The 11,302-nt window shown below is 45.3% G+C and overlaps 1 protein-coding gene across 1 annotated transcript in view; it reads left to right on the top strand.

Annotated features, from left to right (window-relative positions):
- The window catches only part of morgue (modifier of rpr and grim, ubiquitously expressed), a 77,125-nt gene extending 71,703 nt beyond the window's left edge, over positions 1 to 5,422 (top strand). Inside the window, exon 9 of the mRNA XM_055061730.2 lies at positions 1,456 to 5,422. The gene's annotated coding sequence lies outside the window, so the exon portion shown is untranslated. The remainder of the gene's footprint in view (positions 1 to 1,455) is intronic.
- The last annotated feature ends 5,880 nt before the right edge of the window (positions 5,423 to 11,302 follow it).

An 11,302-nucleotide genomic window follows, 5' to 3' on the forward strand; every position in this document is an offset into this window, starting at 1 on the left:
AATCTCATGGTGCAAGGATGTTTTCGAATCCTTCAAGTAAAAGTAGAGTTATCACACTGGTATGTGGCTCTCTCTGTTTTCATCTCCATTAGTGTGCTGGAAGCTACATAGGGGAGAAGCTGAAGGGACGCAAAGTCCCACTCAAAAGTTGAGTGTCTTGGTGGTAATAGGCCTCGTTGCGACACCCCGTGGCGGTTGCAGTAGACTATGCTACGCTGCACACCGCTGCTTTCTCTGAGGCCACGTGCAGCAGATGCAGCTACACGCGACTGTCATGCGTAGACCGGCAGTGCGAAGATGAAATTATTTTTCTGTCTTTGAAATTTCAAATATATGTTTCATTAATTTAATTCGAAATTTGTAATTATGTATTACAGAGAATGCTTTTGCAATCACGAAATCGACCAATAATTGTAGGTGGGTACAGCTGCTTGCAAAGAAGCTGCATGATGACATTGTGTAAGCATGAGCAAGCGATTTTTTGCTGTTTTTGACATGAGGTTGTAAGTTCCGTGCTGCATGCAGTGCAATAATATTTAGCTCACATGTGCATAGGAGCGTCTTGTATAGATTGGCAATGTTTTCTTGCTATGTTCAAAAAGTGTTTCAGGGGCCGTTTAAGCAGGTGTGTTACTGAATGTTTGAGTGCAATAAAAAGTTTAATGTTTCTGTGTGTACTTCTGTCAAAATTATGAAAATCTGCAAGTTGCAGCATTGAGAGTGTGAATCTTTCATTGATTTTTTTTAAAGATTTAAAATTTGCAACATCCTAAGACACTCGGTTATGGTCCTATTGTGTTTGACGCTCTAGCATTCAGGCAAAACAAGAATTGTGAAAATTGAGTGAGTAGCGGACACAGTGCTGCTGCTTAAGTTTCTGGTTTGCAAGGATCTTTCAGCAAAGCAAGAAAACTTAGTAACAGTTAAGAAACGTACAGGCGCAGACTAAATTGGAACATGGAACTGTGGCTTAACTGCAATCCAGTGCTCCCTAGCAGCGCCGGGAGGGTATTAGAAATTGGATCACTCATGTGTGCAGCTCGGCACTCGTAGCCAGTTCACACATCTTGATCTGTTTTTTACCCATGTGGATTGGAGCATCGTTTGCAGCCTTCTCCGACTGAACACTCGCTATAGCGTGATGGCGGTGGTGGCATTGCAGTTTCTGTAGTTTGCATTTAATTGTCCCAGAGGCCGCATCTGGCGCTCCGCGGAGCCCGGCCGCGTGGTTGCATGTTTCCTCTAAGAGTGGATGACCGTGCACAACAGGTATGCTTTGGCAGCAAGGTGATTGCTTTCGAAGAGCTGAACTTGCTCAAAACACGAAAAGGGTTGAGCTTATCTTCAGGGACTGTATGACTTATTTTGACCTTTCCTCACATCCCACAAACCCGTAGTTTTGTTTTGTATATAGCAAGTTAGACATTGATTTTGCTCCGTTTCGCTCTCTTTCAGCAAAGTGTTCCAAGGCCATAGCCCATGTGTGCTCGTCAACATGTGCTACTGTTTCCGCACAAAGTGAGCCAGTCAACATAAAGAGTGAGGAGCGGCTGGCTGCAATTCCACAAGTGGCACACCTTCCTGCCCACAGGGCCAGGCAGGGGACTGGCCAGCCTAGTCACCGCATCTGCAGGCACCCTTAGGAAGTCTGCACTTTCTGCTCACCTACCTGGCACCCTCTCCTATCCTCTTTTTTCTTAATTGTACCTCGTGTCAACTGATTCGCAAAAAAAAAAAAAAAAAAGAATGGCAACAAGTTGTGATCCATGACAAGCAAGGGATGTAGTAACAGCCAAGTGTTTGCTTTCCAGGTACTTAAGGCCATAAAAAAAGAACAGTCAGTTCTCAAAAAATATGTTGCAAAATGTACTGGTGAAGTACTGCTTAGTAAGGTGGTGTACCTGTTGCCCAGTGTTGCTTACATGTAGGTGCTCAGTTTGTCTGTAATATCACATAAGTTGTTCATTGTGGTCACTAGTGTTGTGAATTTGCACAACAGAGGCCAGTGTAGCATTGTATTCTCTGGTAACCCCATTGTTTGAACACTGTCATGAGGGCCCTGCCCATGCATGACTAACTGCATGGTGCAAAAAAAGAAGAAAGCTTCATGGTTTCTCATTCTTTTGTTAGGTAGTTCGTATGAGGCCTCAGAACATTTGATCAGTTAAACTGAGGGCTGGGCAGCATTTGTGAACATCATTCATCCTAGAAAATTTCCAATTCAAATTGAAATTGGCACAGTAGACTGTGCTACATGTATTTAACAACCCGACAATGCATGTTGTAAGCGTAAAGAGCGTCTGTTTGAAATCTGCCGAAGTTAGTGCTGTAGCTGAAAATAGAAACTTTGTTCATAAAAGAGAAATTTTAGCTTTATAAATTTCCTTGTTGCCGTTTGTAAAAAATGCAGGCAATGAAATTTACCACAATTTGTTTATCTAATCATATCAAACAACAGAGCCTTATTGAAGAGCAGACACAAAGAAGACTGGGCCTGCTATTACAAGCATATCAAACACACCTCAGCAAGCTTAGCTAGTACATTTTAGATTGCATTGGTATCACCCTTCTTTTTCTTTTCATTATTGATTTATCAGCCTTCTTCGATTTTCATGGGTAAGAAATCGATATCATGGCAGCAATTCCAACCACAGTTGCTTCAAACATTATTTCTGATATTTCATGAGGAAATATCTCAGCTTTGCGTTTATGCAAGCTTAATTTTATAATCTTCAGTTAAAATTTTTTTTCTCAGGACAAGCCTCGCATGCTTCTGTGGCTAAAGGACTTGCTTAGCTCAGTACTGTGTATTTCATGTAACTTGAACCACGCTTAGAGTGACATTTTGTAGACAGACAAAACCAACAGCATATTGGCCATCTGTAGCAACTTAGAATACTTCCTGTTCAACACTTACTTAGCTGGCTAGAACACTTATTCAAATTTTTCAATATTCAGTTTAGGGCATTGGTTGTGTTTGAAGCAGTTTCAAAGTGTGTTCGGGAGGCACACAGTACAGTTACCTTTTATGTGGTGCTTTTTTCAGAGTTTTGAAGACAGACCACAGATCGGGAAAGAATAACGTCATTACACATATGTGTGCTGAAGTTGCTAACTAAACCCTACTTGAAAAGATGTAAGCTGCTCAAGACTAGAACAATGTGCTGTTGGGCCTCACCTGTCCAAGGAAAATCACCTTCTTTAAAAAAAAGTTAGGTTCAAGTTGCATGAAACACCATATGTGTGTAATTCAAATGGAAAAATATTTGCTGTAGTCGTGTGTGTCTTTATGTATTATTAATGCCACTGCTTTTGTGTGAAGAACAACCCTGTTTAGAATTCTTAAATATGTTCAGGAATCTTTCTAGCAAGCTTACTCTTCATGTTTGATTACTCTATGGCCTATACGATTGCTGTCTGAGCCTCGTTTGCATTGCTGGATGATTTGGAGTAATTTTCTTGACACAAATTGCCATTATCAGTTGCTGCATAAATTCTAACACTTTTGTGTGGACCCTTCTGACTTCTTCACAGTCACTACCATATGGTATACATGTTCCTCTCCTTGTTCTAGGGCCGCATAATATGCCAGTGCTGGCTGCTGTGTGGTACTAAATCTGCGAAAACCTGCCTGCTTACTGACCCCCCCCCCCTCCCCATTTTTCATCTTTGTTTTTTTACTATACAGCCATATTCATTCCATTTTGTGCAGGGCACAAAATGAGCACTAAAAAATCATGTCAGGGTTCATGGCAAGCCATTAATGTCCCTGAAGGGGTAGGAGCTTGATGTACTTCCAGTTTCTCATGCTACAAGATATTCTGAGCTGTTTGTTCATGAACTTGTTCAATGCTAAGCATGCCGTTTTATTACTGTTCAAGATTACTCCCATGAATAAGAGCAGCAAGCTGAATACAAACAGCAGGGGTTTCCGAGGCAACCCATACCAGCACTAAGTGTACTACATAGTGTATCTACGCACACAGCGTAATTTCGAAAGCTTTTCTGCATTCTGTTTCTTGATTTATGTGGCACAGAGTGCTTTTTTGTGTTAGCTGTATTAAGCATTTGTGGTTTTCACTGGGTGCCAGAAAGGTGAAGTGCTCTACATCAATAGGAATTGATTTCACTTCCCCCTTCCCTCCCGTTTTTTCTTGCCTTCTCTATTTTTTTTCCTTCCAGTTTGCTGTGTGAAATTAGCTGCACTTGTCTCCCATGTTGTCTGGCCTTTTTCTGAGTGTGGTCTTTTTCTTCGAAGATAGCCAACTGCTGGTTGTTGTCTTGTGCAACCCTAGGTTGGTTATGCCACAGGCTGTGTACTGTGTCACCCGTAAATGCTGCACAGTTGGCCGAGGCTGACTGAACTGAAATTTCTTATTGGGATCTGTTGTGTGTATTGCTGCTCTAGTTTGTGCTTTAATGCTGCAAATTTTCCAATTGTAGTTCCGTTTTCATTTTTTGCATGATCATGTTTTTGTACATTTGTTGGCTTGTTTTTTTTTTTGTGTGTTTCCTGTTTGCCTAAGCTGGCAGAATAAATGCAGTGATGGAGCACTGTGGAAACTATTACAGAATGAAAGTGCACATGTATGCACTCATGTGTCACTGTTAATTGCTTTGGTGTGTTGAGATGCTTTTATGTTGCACTAATGGCAGAGACATTGGTTTCTGTGCACACGTTCATTTACCCGTCGCCTGTTGTCACAGCTAACTCCTAATGTGGCATTATCCAATCAGCTGAGAGATGGCACATGCGAGCTGATGCTTGTTCCTTGCATGATCACATTCTTTCAGACAACTGGAAAAGCTAAATGTTCAGTTTTTTCTTTCTCCTCGGTGTCTTGCAGTGCAGAAACTTAATTTTGTCCAATTTCTTCGGCTGCCGGCTGTGGCACTGCATGCTCTATGAGATCATTGTCCCCTTGCAGTCACCACTGTCACTGTGCTTTGCCTTTGTATTTTGGCAGCTGTGATGGAGAAAATGGCTAATGCAAAGGGTTCCACAGGTCATGCTGGACGTGAACCCCCCCCCCCCATTTGATACTGCAGTGCATTTGGGCATTGGAATGTACACACTGCGCCAATAAGAAGGGGAGCACTTTTCTGTGTTAAAAACGGTGATTCCTGTAAACATGCAAGTCTGAACCTCCTTCACTGCTATATAGTTCTTGTGTGTATTCCTCCTTGATGGATTTTTTTAAATTACTTTTTTGGTTTAACGCAGGGACAGTAAAAATTCCAGCTATAAATTAAAAATCTGGTGTCCCCTTCCATATTGGTGCACTGTGTACCTAGTGCTCCTCATCAGGGATATATTCAACCTCTGGTGTACCATAGTACTATACTGTAAATACATGTTAAACCTTAGCGTGGTTGTCTTCACTCCAACAAACTTCGCAAATATAGTTTCATGACAAGTGGATTGAAATGCTGTGTGAAATTTCATTTGCTGAAAGCCTCCCTTTTCCCCTGTGTGGACATGGTTGCCACACACGTCCCCACATGTGCATCATAGCTTGTTATGGCTCCAACACTGCATAACAAGGAGACCCGCCGCGGTAGCAAAGTGGCTATATGCTACTGCGCTGCCGAGCTTGAGGCCGCAAGTTTGATGGTGGCGCCCCAGTTGCCGAATTTTTTAACAATTAGAAAATCTTGAACTTCACGTACATTAGAGCTGGTTTATTTAGCAATACATTTCCCACGTTATTTCCCATCAATACATTTCCCATGGATATAGGATGTTGCCCTGAAGCAACACTTAATACCGGGGGCGCAGCCTTCCCAGCCCCCATTTCTTCGTACCTCCCTCCGGTCGCCGCTTCTATGAAAGTTTATTGGGATACAAGAAAAATACTCTATCAGTTATGCACAATCTATAATGACTGGTTGCACAAAATTGATGCAGAAGAATTTGAGTATATACTCAAGTTCTTCTGAATACATGAATGAGATGGCAAATAATGAGCGTGGCTACATTTCACGTGATCTGTGACGTAGGACGTCACAGATCAGTAGTAGGACGCAGGTGCCTTAAAAATATAATGCACTGTAAATTTCTTTCATGCATGAAGCACTGCCTGTGAATTGGCCGGATCAACACATTCATATGTTCCTGCTCTGCTGCAGAGTACTAAATAACACATGGCTCTAGATTTGTCGTAAAGTTGTGTGTGGGCAGCCCTTTGATGCTCAGGTTTTCATGTGCTTGAAAAGATGTAAGCATAAAATATGTGAAATACATGCCTTTACATAATATGCTCTACGAAAACTTTGTGCAGCAGCAAATGACAGGTTAACAAATGGTGCATGGTTAACTAGAAGTGGGCGAATATAAACTTTTAAAGCGCAGCTCTTGAGCGCCCATTCCTACGTCGACGTCCCTCGGTGTCCTCGTAACCGAGCGAACAAGCACATGAAAAGGGCGAACGCAGAGCGGGTATGGAAGACTGCGATAGCGAAGAGAGCGCGAGGAAAGCGGAAGAGGAGGCTATGTTTAAAGCGTGATAGCGTAGTGCCGCTCACGACGGGCTTAGCGGCCACGATGGCTACGAGATGGCGCTAGAGTAGCGCGCGTCGTCTAGGGAAACTACGGAGCATGTTTTATTAGAATGTGAAGACGTCTACCCAGCGGTCGATTTAGGCACCACTGGCCTCCTTGGAAGCCCTTGGGTTCAGAGGGAGCAGTGGTAAAGCAAACATGTCCGCAATAGACATTAGTAAGAGGCGACTGGAAGATTGGTGGATGAAAAGTAGGGAAACGACAAAAGACGGGGTCGTACAAAAGCACAGTTCGCAATAGGGGATCAGAAAATTTGGGCGTGGTAGTTCAGAGTGTTTTTGTTTTTCATTGTTTAACCTAGGTAGGATATTAGGCAGTATAGTAACAAGAGCTTGGTGGCGCAACCCACCGCCCTGTTCCAAAGGGGACGCTCATAATATCCATCCATCCATCGTCTGTTTGGAAATAGCGCTGCACGAGCAGAGGTCCGTCTGCGGCGGCTGCTGTGAATCGCGCCAACCCGTAAGGAGTAGCGTGGCAGTAGCACCACACTTCGCTCCATTTGCAACGTGCCGCACGTGACATTGTCCGCGCCAGCCAATATATCGCGAAATGAAAACGTATACAGCTGCGCTCAAATTTCGTATTAGGGAGTATCGTAATCGTTGGTGGATTATTTAGAATAAAAGTACTAAATATGAAATAGTCGGCCGCATACATTTACAGTAGGAATATTTCATTTTGGTGTAATTGGGTACCACGCTTCTGTTGACTAGGGGAAAAAAAGCTATCGGGGACAGTTGGGGTCAGTTTTAAACTCAAGATCGCCAATTCTTAAACTGCACGAATCGCCACTCAACATCTTTAGAGCCTAGTTGCAAACAAGATTTCTGAGAATCAATGGCTGCTGTATGACTAGCTTTCTAAGAACGCTAGACAAATGGTTGCTGAAGAAAGAATTAATAGAGGTTGTGGGAAGATAAAAAAGAACCTGCTGAATGACTTGTGTGCTGTAGAAACATATGAGCGAAAATCGCAGGTTGTAGGTTTCCACGGAGAAACAATACGAAACTTGCAGTATACCCGTTTTGTTTTTGCATTGCTTCGAAAACGCTTGTCATTGTTTCACGTTTCATAATTTGCAATATTTTGTTTAGGAGACGGAGAACAGTAACATGACAGTCGGTTTTTACGAAAAGTATTATCACGTTGTAGTGACTCGTGTGCAGCAAAAAAGTAACACTCAGGCACAACGACAGTGGCGAGTCGAAAACCGGATCTGCGAGCCAAGCATAGTCAAGCGCGTCGAGTTTTATCCATGACTCGTCGAACGTTCCAGCGTAATCGCTGGTGCACGCGTGCCTTCCTGTAAGTACTACACAATTCATGCCGCGCATACGATCTGATTACACATGGTTCGGATATTCGAAAGTACCGAATAGTTCATTTTTGGATTCGAATAGTAATGTGTAATATTCAATTCGTATTCGAAAAGTCGCCCATATCACGTGACCTGGCGTGAATATGACGTAGACGCGGGTGTTTTGAAAACGCACACAAGAGTGCGAACGAACTCGCTCCTTGCGTGCAGCATTGGCTGCGAAGCGGCCGCAGCAAAGCATATGTGTTGCTGCGCTAATGAACGAAACTAACTAAACAACATAAACGGCTGTAGGCGTTTCTGGTATGTTGTGGTGTGATGCCTTTGATTTGGTAATGTTGCCTTTGATGTGTTTGAATTCGGTCAGAGCGGTTTCACAGCAGTGCTCCAAATCTTTTTTTTTTTTTTTAAAGCGAAGATTTCTTTGCCTTTTCCTTCGATTTTCTCACTGCTGCTGCTCCTGTCCGGTGCACCGCGTCGGGGGGTGGTTGATAGCGTGTATATACATGGAAGAACGAGAAAAAAGGGCGTTAACCGAGGGGCCCGATTTTTATTAATCATATCATGAGAAGCGTGGCAGTTTGGGCGAGTTGGTATGTCATTACTTTTTTAGGCTTGTAGCGCAGCTCAGAAAGAGCAAAAAGGAAGGTGGAAGGGTAATGAAAGGGAACGGAGAACAGAGTGAGCGCTTTTTTTTCATTACCCCTTCCACCTTCCTTTTTGCTCTTTCTGATCTGCGCTACAAGCCTAAAAAAAAAAAAATGTGAGAAGCTCGCCACGCGTACTGCAGCGTGCAACAAGGTGCGTAACAAATACACCAAGCACAACATAGGAGAAATTACTTGTACTTACTAATTGAATTTAAAACAATGATAAATTAATGGTAATGAAAGTGGTTGAAAAGCTTGCCGTGGGGAACGATCACACGTCTTCGCATTACGCGTGCGATGCTCTGACCGATTGAGCTACCGCGGCGCCATTTCCCCATCCACTTTTTGGGTATTTCTGTGCTACAACTAGAACTAACCTTGGGAGTGTTAGCCAGCGCCACTACTCACAAACCTTGGCGACGGATGTGGAACATCCTTTATGCGGCAGGCGTGACGAGAACGTGATCTTTCTAGGTAAAGGCAACCGATCAATAAACATGGAAGGAGCGTGGCAGCGAAGAAAAGAGACGCGAGGAACTCGTTTGGACCGCACCGCGTCGAATGGGCGCATTGCCATCTGGAGCTCCCGGGTCGTCGCCAAATTAGCCTCTTGACAGCTCTAATTATCCGTGACCCCCAGCAAGCGTTTACCTTTCTACCAACGTGCACGTCCAGAGGGAAGCTAGATAGAATGGAAGAGAGGAGGCGGGAGAGGGGGCAGACAATGGGTAGAACCAACGCCAACGCAGTCTTGAGACGAATGAATAACAGCCTTGCCACTCTTCGCTCACAGTTCCCATACAAATACAAAGGGGGGGGGGGGGGGGGGTATAGGGCAAAGGTGACGTGAGAAGGCAACGAAACGCAGGATTACGGTACGGTATGGTGCGTTTGTGCTATTTCCGAGGAATAAAACCATGCAAATATGTCTAGCGGACAACTTACGCAGGGCGTTCAGAAGCAGAGCCGCACCAATTAAAGCGCACCGCAGGGTCTAAGCGACACAACGGAAGCGGTCGCACGTCACCAGGGGCGCAGCCGGGGGGGGGAGGTTATGGAGCTTCAGCCCCCCCCCCCAATTTTTTCGTGCCGTCATGCACCGCCGACCTAAACAATCCCCGGCACCGGAAATAATTCTTGGTTTTGTCTAGGAGGAGGAGGAGGAATAAACTTTTATTGTAGAACCAGCACTTTATGATGGCCAGGCCTAAGCCTCCCACGAAGGGACGTCGAGGGCTTGCCTCGCCGCCGCCTCGCGGGCGTGCTGGGTCGCCCAGGTTTGGTCGTCGAGGGCGGAGCTCCGCAGAGCCTCATGCAACCTCGACGACAGAGTCGTGGTGTTAGTCTGGGTGTACTGTGCTGGGCACTCCCATAGCATATGCGGAAGTGTAGCCGGGTGAATTCCACAGTACCGGCAGTTGGGGGTAGTGTAGACGTCCGGAAATATAAGGTTGAGGCGGGCGGGTGAAGGGTACGTGTTTGTTTGTAGTAGACGCAGGGTGGTAGCCTGCGCCCGGCTCAACTTTGGGTGAGGCGGGGGGAAGATTCGGGGACTGAGGTAAAATGCCTTAACGAGATCGTTATAAGTTGTCAGACTGTCCTTGGTGCCCAACTCATCTCCAGTGACTCCGGCGCGGTTGACTAGGCCTCGCGCAATGGAGTGGGTGACCTCGTTGAGATTGGGGAGGTGTGGGTGGACAGGGCCGGCATGGGCCGGGATCCATGTTAGGGAGATTATGCTGTCTTTAGAGTGTGGTGCCTGGCAGAGGATGCGAAGAGCTTGGGGAGAAATACGGCCTTTGCTGAAGTTAGTAACGGCTGAGCGAGAGTCACACACTATGGTGTGACAGGTGGGATCTAAAGTGGCCAGGGCGATGGCCACTTCTTCAGCCGTCTCCGCAGTGGGGGTAGTGACACTGCAGGCGTGGTGTAGGACTCCATCGCGTGTGGCGACGGCCACAAATCGTGTGCCATGGGAGTATTGGGCTGCATCAACAAATGTGACGCCAGGTACGTGGGCAAGGGCTTTTATGATAGCTCCGGCCCGAGCTTGACGCCGGGCCGTGTTATATTCAGGGTGCATATTTCTAGGGATAGGGTCTATGTAGATCCAGCTACGGATGTCGGTCGGGATCGGTTGTTTGGGGCCCTGTTGCTGATGGTAGGTGAAGCCAAGCGTGGACAGAATAAAGCGCCCCGTTTCAGTAAGGGTGAGCCGTTCAAGCTGAGAGCGTTGTTGGGCTTCAATGAGTTCGGAAAGGTTGTTGTGAACTCCCAGTTGGTTGAAGAGTTCAGTGCTGGTGCAATGTGGTTTTGTCTAGAATGTGTTTTTTTTCGAGCTCGAAAAGAAATTGGGGCTGGATTTCGCGGCAACCCCCATGCACCGGGAGTCACATAACGCCAAGGAGCTCCATCCGAGCACAAAGGTTCAAGTGTTTCAAGTGCGTTTTGATGGCGAGCGAGCTCGTCGTGGCATCTCGCGAAGTCCGCGGAATCTACGGAGCGCATGAATTTCAATTCCGCAACTTTGTGGGTATAAAGTACTTCAACTTTTGATGCGAAAGGTGCGTTGACATTTCCAATGTCGTGCCTAAGATTTTCAATTCCGGATCTTTGGGGGTTTAATGTACTTATAAACATTTGACGCCAAAGGTGATTTGACTTTTCTAAAGTACATCGCACCATACAACGAGACAAGCCAAATCAACACCCTATCAGACAAATTGACAAAGCACGAAGCGAGGTCCGATAAGACGAAACGTTGTGGTG

The sequence above is a fragment of the Dermacentor andersoni genome, chromosome 1 (assembly GCF_023375885.2).
Source record: "Dermacentor andersoni chromosome 1, qqDerAnde1_hic_scaffold, whole genome shotgun sequence".
In the NCBI taxonomy this organism is placed as follows: Eukaryota; Metazoa; Arthropoda; class Arachnida; order Ixodida; family Ixodidae; genus Dermacentor; species Dermacentor andersoni.